The sequence below is a fragment of the Diabrotica virgifera genome, chromosome 5, assembly GCF_917563875.1.
Source record: "Diabrotica virgifera virgifera chromosome 5, PGI_DIABVI_V3a".
Lineage (NCBI taxonomy): Eukaryota > Metazoa > Arthropoda > Insecta > Coleoptera > Chrysomelidae > Diabrotica > Diabrotica virgifera.
Window position 1 is genome coordinate 161,023,284 of NC_065447.1, and position 10,936 is coordinate 161,034,219.

A 10,936-nucleotide genomic window follows, 5' to 3' on the forward strand; every position below is an offset into this window, starting at 1 on the left:
TTAAGCCATTCAGGTTCATTTTAGTGTTTTTCAACTTTCTGTAATTTCGATAGTAGGTATATCAGTGTTTATCCTTTGTCATAACTGTTATTTTTTTTTCTACTGCTGTTACAGAAAAAATCATTTATGTTCTTACTTTTGCAATAAAGTCACATAATATAATGAATTTTTTATTTTTTAGGATTAAATTAATGACTGGTTAGAATTTTCCTATCCTTTCGTCTTCATGATCCTTTGGGGCAGAGACTTGTTCAGTTCCATATTATAATAACTACTTAAGTATTACATACGCTCCATGATTACTAATATTCTGTTTGTAATTTTTATTAATTCCTATGCGACCAGCTAACATATTTTTTTTCCGGCATGCTCTCTCTCTTATAGAACTTGGTTATACAGGGTGTCCAGAAACTCTACCTACAAACGAAGACAGGCGATTCCTCAGATATTTTCCAAAGACAATTTAACCCAATTCACCTAGTCCGAAAATGTTTCCTAGGGGAGCTAGAGCTCTTGGAAGATGGCATCTAGTAATTAGTTTTTCTTAAATACCTCCAAAACGCTTCTATTTAGAAAAACGAAATTTGGTAAGCCTATTCATCTTCCAGGGATAAATCGATTCCATCCATTGAGAATTTTTAGTACCGGTCATAGGCGTCCATTTTGGGTAGGGCATCGGTTATTTTATAGCATAACTTTTTTGTCTTTAGCGTTTAAGTATTTTCGACTCTGGATTTTTAAATTGTGAGGTATTCTAGAATTAAAAGATACTCTTGCTTTAATTCGGTAGGACACATCGATTTCTAGAAAAATTTATTTGAAAATTTTTCGTTTTTTGAATTTAAAAAGAATTTAAAAAAACGGTGTATTTTACCAACTTGAAGCAAGAGTAACTTTTAGTACCAGAATACCTCATAATTTAATAATCTAGTGTTAAAGATGCTTAAAAATGAAAGACAAAAAGTTATGCGATAAAATAACCGTTGACCTACCCAAAACGGACGCATATGACCGGTACTAAAAATTTGCAATTAATGAAACCGATTCATCTCTGGGATATAAACAAACGTACAAGTTTTCGTTTTCTAAATAGTTTTTTTTTTATTTTTTTTTAATTCAAGAAACGAAAAATTTTCAAATCGATGTTTCTAGAAAATTGTATATTCTATGGACTTAAAGCAAGAATACCTATTAGTACTAGAATAATTCACAATTTAATAATCCATAGTCAAAAATGCTTAAAAATTAAATAAAAAAGGTATGGGATAAAATAACCGTTGCCGTACCCAAAACGGGCGCCTATGACCGGTACTGGAAATCCACAATGAATGGAATGGATTTATATCTGGATGATAAATATGCGTAATAATTTTCGTTTTTCTAAATAGAAGCGTTCTGGCGCTATTTAATAAAAACTAATTACAAGACGCTTAGGAAGCATTTTCGGACTAAGTGAATTGGATTAAATTATCTTAAAATTATATGAGGAATCTCCTTTTTTCGTTTGTCGGTAGAGTGTCTGGGTACCCTGTATAAGGGCAACAATTTTAAATCGTAAGCTGCAACTTATATCATAAAGTTTTTAGCTGCCTTGTTACGGTACCGACGGCGCATATTTTTATATTTCACGACCTAATACCCAATGCAAACTGAAAGCGACGTTGCCAAAATCTGAGGCAACAAGGTACCGGTTGTTAAACAAAAAGTAGAATTTATATGCTGAGGCGACAACATACAGCCAGTCACTGCTGCAATGCCGATACTAGCGCCAGTGATATACTGCCGAACTAACGAACCAAAAAATAGTGAAAAGGGGTACGTTGTCACCTCAAAACTATTTTTTGCACATCGACCCATAAGGTGGTTGGGAAGCTGTCCTGAAATTTTCAGCCCAAAACGTTGTCGCCTCACCAAAGTGAGGCGACAACGTCATATATGAAGCGACAACGCCTACCGATTCACCGTTTCTGAGGCGACAAGGTACCCCTTATCAAAATATATATATATATATATATATATATATATATATATATATATATATATATATATATATATATATATATATATATATATATATATATATATATATATATATATATATATATATATTTATTACAATGTTTTATCAGTTATGATATAAATAACATTACTTGGTAGTTGTGCACTTAAAACAGGGTAAAAAAGTTAATTTTTTTGGAAAAAGTTATTCAAAAAGTTTATAAGGAAAGATTTACGATACTTTTGCACAATTATTTATTACTAATAAGTGCATTTTTTATTCGCTTTTTTTAAACCAAGTTGAAAATATAGTTCATGCTCTTCCATTTGACACCTGTGGAATGGTTCTAACGTCATTTTTTTCTGACTTATGTTAGTGCAAAAAAATGCTCACTGAGATAAACAATTCGAATAAAATTTTAACAATTGAATGAATCGCTTTGAAATTTTTATCACATATTAAGCAACAAATAACCCTCATTTGACAAAAATTTCAAACCTCTACACTAATTTTTACAGCAGTTATTGCGAAAATAATTTTTTTTTTGCAATTCCGACTTTTTTCGCAATTATATTAACAATATATGAGTATATCAAACTTTGTAATATGTCATTTTAAAGCTTTTTCCATAATCTCAATTGTACTAAAAAAATCATAATTTTCACTGTTTTCCATTGATTTGAAAAAAAGGGAAAAATGCCATTTTTTGACAGTTAATTGTTTATAAATAAAAATGGCCGCCAGATCCTACGCAGCAAATAGTTACAATTTGTTCATATAGGTATTACTTGTCGAAAAAACGCTTCAGTACCCTGGCTGCTCGAGTGTCACGAACAGGGTATATTTTTGTCTTATTACCCTGGCCTACAGATTCTAGAAAAGTCACTAGAATATAACATAGATACCCACCATCTCTTCGTCGACTTCAAAGCAGCCTACGACAGTGTTAAAAGAAGTGCATTATATAATGCAATGATAAACTTTGGGATCCCACCTAAGTTAGTTAAGTTGACCCAACTAACAATGCAAAACGTAAAGTCGTGCGTTAGAATTCAAGGAGAAAACTCTACGTTCTTTGACGTTAATAATGGTCTAAGACAGGGAGACGCGCTGGCGTGTCTCCTCTTTAATAATGCCTTGGAAAAGGCAGTCAGACAATTAAATATTAGAATGAATGGAACTATTTTTAATAGATCAACGCAAATTCTCGCATTCTTAGACGATATATATAGTTATAGTGAGCAGAAGTATGAGAGACATGGTGCAGTGTTTTACAAGGCTTGCGGAGGCGGCAAGTGAATTAGGACTTGTGGTAAACGAGGAAAAAACCAAATATATCCCGAAATATCCAACAGAGAATTCAAATTAAAAATCACACCTTTGAGCAAGTCAAGGAATTCACATATCTTGGATCGCTAGTAAACTCAATAAACACGACAAGCGATGAAACAAAAAGACGCATAGCAATAGCAAACAGAAATGTTCACGGTCTCCATAAACATTTAAAAAAATAAAAATATAAAACGTGCAGTAAAGCTCAATACATACAAGACCTTAATAAGACCGGTTTTGATATATGAAGCTGAAACGTGGACCCTATCTCAAAGTGATGAAAGACTTCTTGGTATTTTTGAGAGAAAAATTCTTAGAAAGATTTTTGGGACAGTAAATGAAATTGGGCTATGGCGTCGAAGATACAACTTTGAACTGTATCAGTTATACACCGATCCAGATATTGTGAAATTCGTTAAAGTGCAGAGACTTAGATAAGCTGGACACATTGCTAGGATGTCAGATCACGAATACTCTAAGAGATTAACATTTTCAAAACCAGATGGCACAAGAAGTAGAGGACGACCACGAAGAAGATGGATTGATGATGTGGAAGAAGACCTAAATATTCTAGGAGTCAGAAGATGGAGGGAAGTTGCCAGGAATCGACAGGAGTGGCGCCTTCTTTGTGAGCAGGTCAAGATCCACAACGGATTGTCGAGCCACTTATAATGATGGTGAAATACAAAAGAAAGCTTATCTTCTTTACTTTAAAATGATGTATTGTAAAAAATTATAGGATTATTTTTAAACAAGATATGCTTTTTAAAGTGTGACATATATACATGCAACATGTCCCACTAAGTTGGAACCATATGGAAAACTTTTTTTATGATTAATTTTATGAAAAAAACGTATTCTTCATAACGTGCTCTGCATAGCCTAAAACCTAAGATACAGTCATCAGATATCAAATTTTATGAATAGTATACGATGTATGCCAAAAAATATTAATTTCGCTTAGGAGAAAAGTACCTTTATATTTCACAATATGGAAAAGTGTTATTAAGAAAAGTTATTTGGAATTAAAAATTATGTTCTAATATACAATTATATTCTTCTAATCGGAAAATTTTTTTTTCTCAAATTACGGATACCCTTGGATATCCTACGGTTATCTTATTTAAAAATAGTCCTAGAATTTTTTACAATGTGTATACCATTTTAAAGTAAGGAAAATAAGCTTTCTTTTTTATTGTACAATGTACATGATATGTACTTAAATGTACAAGAAAAAAAGTTACAATGAGAAATTTAAAAATTAATCGCAAAAAAAATCAAAAATCGGTAAAAGTATAAAACTTTGAAAAACCCAGGGCCGTGCGGTGCTATGATGCTTTGAGGCAGTCGCATCAGGCGGCATCATAAGGGGAGCGGCATAATCAGTAAAATCAAAATACATAAAAATAATCATAGGAATAAAGGCTGGTTCTCACTTGTCAGTTTCGCTGACGCAGTCTGAATGATTCATTAATAATGAAAAATAAAAAGCGACGTTTGCATTCACAGGATTTATGTTTTGCTCCATTCAGTACGCAGTTAGTCCAAACATTTTATATAGTGGTAATGAAAATGGTTAAAAAAATTGAGACCACCTGTTGGCGAAGTATGTTTACAATAAGTAGTAAATTAATTACAGAATATTCTAGTGAATCAAAGAAAAGAAAACGTCGAAGATGGTGGGTCAGGTGGTCAGGTCCTGGATATTTCGCAGAAATGTATGGGGTGCTAGTGAGACTATATTGAATGAATTAGCTTTGGAAGATTGTGATTCATATAAAAACCACTTAAGAACGAAGGCATATTTCAAGAGATTCTGCAAAAAATGCTCCAAAATTGCTCTCAAAACTTGCCACACTGAACAAATCACGAACATTTATATTTAGTCCTGTCGCCAGGGGGGGTACAACGGCCTCGTTAATTCAGATGGACTTACCCAAGTTTTTTTTATGTATTTTGACCCGTAGAACACGAATTTTTTGGGTAACAGTTGATCCGGATGTCGATAAGATTGTTATAGACCAAGAACTTGAGGAATCAAATAACAGCGATTTTTGGCAAAACAAAACAATATTTTGTATTTTTTGGGTCATTTTAAGCAAAAAATATTTCTACAAGTTTTTTAGTAGGATGCACAGTTTTCGAGATAAACGCGGTTGAACTTTCAAAAAATCGAAAAACTGCAATTTTTAAACCCGAATAACTTTTGATTAAAAAATAAAATAGCAATTCTGCTTAGCGCCTTTGAAAGTTCAAGTCAAATTATGTCGGTTTTGATTATTTGCATTGCTAAAAATTTATTGTGTTATTGTTAAACAAAGCTACAAACAACTAGTGCGTGAGTGATGTTTCTATGATTTCTCATTTAAAATCGAACGAGTAGGTAGAATAGGTACTAGTGCAATCAAGACTATTTCTACGTTACATGCGGTAAAACGCATGTAAAAGCACGGGAAACCCTACGTGTTTATAGCTTTGTTAAACAATAAAAAAATAAATTTTTACCAATGCAAATAATCAAAACCGATATAATTTGACTTAAACTTTCAAATGCGGTAAGCAGACTTGCTATTTTATTTTTTAATCAAAAGTTATTCGGGTTCAGAAATTGCAATTTTTCGATTTTTTTAAAGTTCAACCGCGTTTATCTCGAAAACTGTGCATCCTACGAAAAAACTTGTAGAAATATTTTTTACTTAAAATGGCCCAAAAAATACAAAATATTGTTTTGTTTTGCCAAAAATCGCTGTTATTTGATTCCTCAAGTTCTTAGTCTATAACAATCTTATCGACATCCGGATCAACTGTTACCCAAAAAATTCGTGTTCTACGGGTCAAAATACATAAAAAAAACTTGAGTAAGTCCATCTGAATTAACGAGGCCGTTGTACCCCCCCTGGCGACAGGACTAATTCAAACGCTTCAGTTTCTATTCATTATGCGATCATGATCAGCCAAAAATGATAAAAAGTAGACCTAGTTTTCACTATTTAACTGAAAGTATGAATGTACTGTTCATTTAAAATGAAAATATGTTCTCATGTTCATTATTTGTTCAGTATCACCATTGTATAACTAGACCAGATAACTTGTGTAGATAAACAATGGTATCACTGAATCAGTTAGACTGCGTCAGCGAAACTGACAAGTGAGAACCCACCTTAAGATGGCGTGTGGAAAATAGAACACTTGAAAAATATCAGAGGGCGTTTTACGTGCCCTGCGCATGCCACTCTTTAAACTTAAGAAGTTCCGATGGGAAGTTCCGAAAAAACATGTTTCACAACTCTAAAACCGTTGAGTGATGCTAGATGGTCAAGTCAAATAGATGATTGAAAAATTTAAGGCTTTAAGATTTCTAGTTTGTGAAATATATGAAACCTCATTCGAAATAATAGAAGAAGTCAACAAAGATCAGAAACTAAAGTTAAAGCACTAGGTTAGCAAAAAATATTAAAAATTATAAATTTATATGCGGTGTAGTTCTTTGGCATGACATTTTATTTCATAATATAAATTCAGTCTCGAAAATGTTGCAACAAGTAACTATAAATTTGTCAGATTGTGTAAAAATGTTGTCAGAAACCATAGAAAGAAAAATGAAAAGTGGCAGACAATCTGGCTATGACTTAACGAAAATTACTGCTAATGAAATTGAAGAAAATCTTGATCTAAATTCGAATTTTCAGCTGAAAATCAAATTCGAACCAGGAGAAAAAAGCGTCAATTTGATTACGAAAAATCTGTGGATGAGCTCTTAACAGAGGAAGATAAATCATGAAAGGGTCCCCAATGTGAGTCCATTATACTATTAGTCTGGGCTGATTATCGGAGAATAGGCCATTTTTGGGAAAAGTTATTTACCAGCAATTTTATTCCTGGAATCGAAGCTTATGATTATATATATTAATAATATAGGTATGCAAAGTCCGCAGATAGTGTGCTACTTTTTTTATAAACAAAATGGCGCCCGAAAATCGTGTTTTTTTCAATTATTGCTCTATAACTCCGAAGATTTTAACTTTACAAAAAAACACTGAAATAAAAATTCACCGCAATTAAATTCTGCATAGAGATATGTTTTTTCCGATCTGCTCCGACGAAAATTTTCCTCGGAAAATCCGGGTTTTCCCAACAAAATCTTTAATTTTCAAATAAAGTTTTAGATAAGTAATTATCTACCAATAATTAAATAATTTGGTGACTTAAAAGCTTTCTTGGTTTGGATTATAGTTCCAGCAGCCGGTGAAAATTGAACGAATATTTTAGCAACAATTTAATTGTTAATTAATAATTTACGGTAGCAATAATAACCAAAATAATTATGATACACTGATCAAACTTTGAAATCTTATAAAGATGAGATGCCTATTTAACATTTTGTTGACAAAATATAATTTTTTTTTTGCGTAATCTTTAAATGTTTAAAAAAAATAGTTATAAACAAATTAACGTTTTTCAGAAAGTTTTCATTATATTCTTATTTTTAAAAATAGTTAAAATGCGTATTTCAAATATCTTAAAAATGAATGTTTTAAAACTTTTTTACAACCATTTGCAAAAACTTATGAAACAGCAAAATAAACATACGATTACTGCGTTGTTTATAATTTTTTTTAATTCTTTAAAAGCGTTAAAGTGAGTTTAAAGTAAAAGCTAATTACTTACAAAAAATATCAATTATAAGTTTAATGGTTATATTTTAATTGAAGATTTTAAATATTTTTTTTGTAATTTACACGCGCGAAAGTAGAATAATACAGTACCGTAGCTATGTATTATCTATTTACCCGTGCACATACACAACTCGCGCGAGTTTAAAGCGTGTCAGCCACTTCGAGTGAACATCTCCGGCTCTGTATCGAGCCTACTTTCGCGCTAAAAATTACAAAAAAAAGTATTTTAATCTTTGATTAAAATAGAACCAATAAACTAATATTTGATATTCTTTGTGAGTAATTAGACTGTACCACAGACTCACTTTTAAGATTTGAAACAATTAAAACAAATTATAAACAACGGAGCAATCGTTTATTAATTTTGCTGTTTCATAACTTTTTTGCAAATTTTTTGAAGCATTCATTTTCAAGACCTTTGAAATACGCATTTTAAGTATTTTTTAAAATTAGAATATAATAAAGAATTTCTGAGAAATGTTAATTTGTTTATAACTATTTCTTTTAACATTTAAAGATTATGCAAAAAAATAAAAAATTTATATTTTGTCGACAAAATATTAAATAGGCATCACATCTTTATAATATTTCTAAGTTTGATCAGTGTCTCATGATTATTTTGGTTTTTATTGCGACTGTAAATTGTTAATTAACAATTGAATTGTTGCTAAAATATTAATTTAATTTTCACCGGTTTCTGCAGTTATAATCTATACCAAGAAAGCTTTTATTTCGTGAGTTATTTAGTTATTGATAAATAATTACTTGCCCAAAAAATTTATTTGAAAATTCGAGATTTTGTTGGGAAAACCCACATTTTCCGAGGTAAATTTTCGTCGGAGCACATCGGGAAAAACATTTGTCTATGTAGAATTAAATTGGGGTAAATTTTTATTTGAGTGTTTTTGGTGTAAAATTAAAATATTCGGAGTTGTAGACCAATAATTGAAAAAAAGACGATTTGGGGGAGCCATTTTATTAATAAAAAAAGTAGCACACTATTTGCAGACTTTGCATACCTATATTATTAATATATTGGATCATAATATTCGATTCCAGCAATAAAATTGCTGGTAAATAACCTTTTTTTGTACTTTACTAATTAGACCAGCGTATTATAACTATTTTTTTTTTCAAAATTTAAAGATTATGCAAAAAAACGAAAAATTTATATTTTGTCTATAAAATATTAAATAAGCATCTCATCTTTATAATTTTTAAAAGTTTGATCAATGTATCATGATTATTTTGGTTATTAGTGCGATCGTAATTTGTTAATTAACAATTGAATTGTTGCTAAAATATTCGTTTAATTTTCACCAGCTTCTGGAATTATAATCTATACCAAGAGAGCTTTAACGTCACTAAGTTATTTAATTATTGATTAATAATTACTTACCTTAAACTTTATTTCAAGATTAGAGTTTTTGTAGGGAAAACCCGCATTTTACGAGGAAAATTTTCGTTGGAGCAAATCAGGAAAAACATATCTCTATGCAGAATTTAATTTTGGTGAATTTTTATTTGGGAATTTTTGTAAAGTTAAAATCTTCGGAGTTATAGAGCAATAATTGAAAAAAATACGATTTGTCGGCGCCATTTTGTTTATAAAAAAAGTAGCACACTATCTGCGGACTTTGCATACCTATATTATTAATATATAGGATCTTATAATTCGATTCCAGCAATAAAATTGCTGGTAAATAACTTTTCCATGAATTTTGCTAATTAGCCCAGAGTATATTGGCTATAAGTCAATACTCGCAATCTTTGAGTTTGTATTTAATTTATGTTAAGAAACGTGGAGCAACCGGTTTCGAGGCTTACATTTTCGTTACCTCATCATCAGGCCCAGTACATAGTCTTCCATAAATTACAAACTATTTTACAATTTTATAGGCAAAGCTTACATAGAGTCAAAAAAAAAATAACAATAACATACAATTTTCTGAAATTAGATAAATCGTCAATATTCAAAAACGAGTTAATAAATTAAAACAAAATTAAAATAAAAAACTAAACCAATATACGTATTACAAAATTAATATAAATTGCAAATTAAACATACAACATAATAAAATACAAACATAGGAACTAATAAGTTGTATCACTAAGAATTTTATTAACTCTCCCTGTCTCGGTAGCTAGTGGTGAAAGAAGTATTTCAAAATTAAAAATTATTAAAAATTATTTACGAAGCTCCATAAGACAAATAAAACTAAAAAATTTAGCACTCGTTTCAAGAGTCCTCACTAACTGCTACTTTAGACTACACCAATCTGACGAATTTACCAAAATTATAGTTAGAAGGATAAAATTGAAATTTTTGTAAATATTATTTAGGGCCGGTTGTTCGAACGCTAATCAACAATGATCATTATCAAATAATTAATTACTGTCAATGTCAATTGTTAAAACATAATTAATTACAATTCTGAGACTATAATCAATTAATATAACAATAATTATTAACATAATTAATAATAAATCTCATAATTGTAATTAATTATGTTTTCAGCAACCCAAACAAAGTTGACATTGACAGTTTTGGTGACAGTAATTAAATATTTAATAATGATCATTGTTGATTAGCGCTCGAACAACCGGCCCTAATTAATACATATTTCATTTAATTTAAATTATGTGTTGTTTTTAAAATAAAAGTTTTAGTTCATTTTGTGCAGTTGCATTTAATAAAAATAAAAGTCAAGTTTCAATAATATTTAAGGGGCGGCATTTCGAGGACTTGCATCATATTGAAAAGATGTACCGCACGGCTCTGTGAAAAACCATAAAGTGTTTAAAAATATTCGTACAACCTTATACAACAGAGCATTTTAATGGTAATTGACTTCTCTTCCTACCAAATTTCCCGTTGCATATACGTATAAATGCGTAGAAAAAAGTTACAGAACAATGTTGGCGAAAT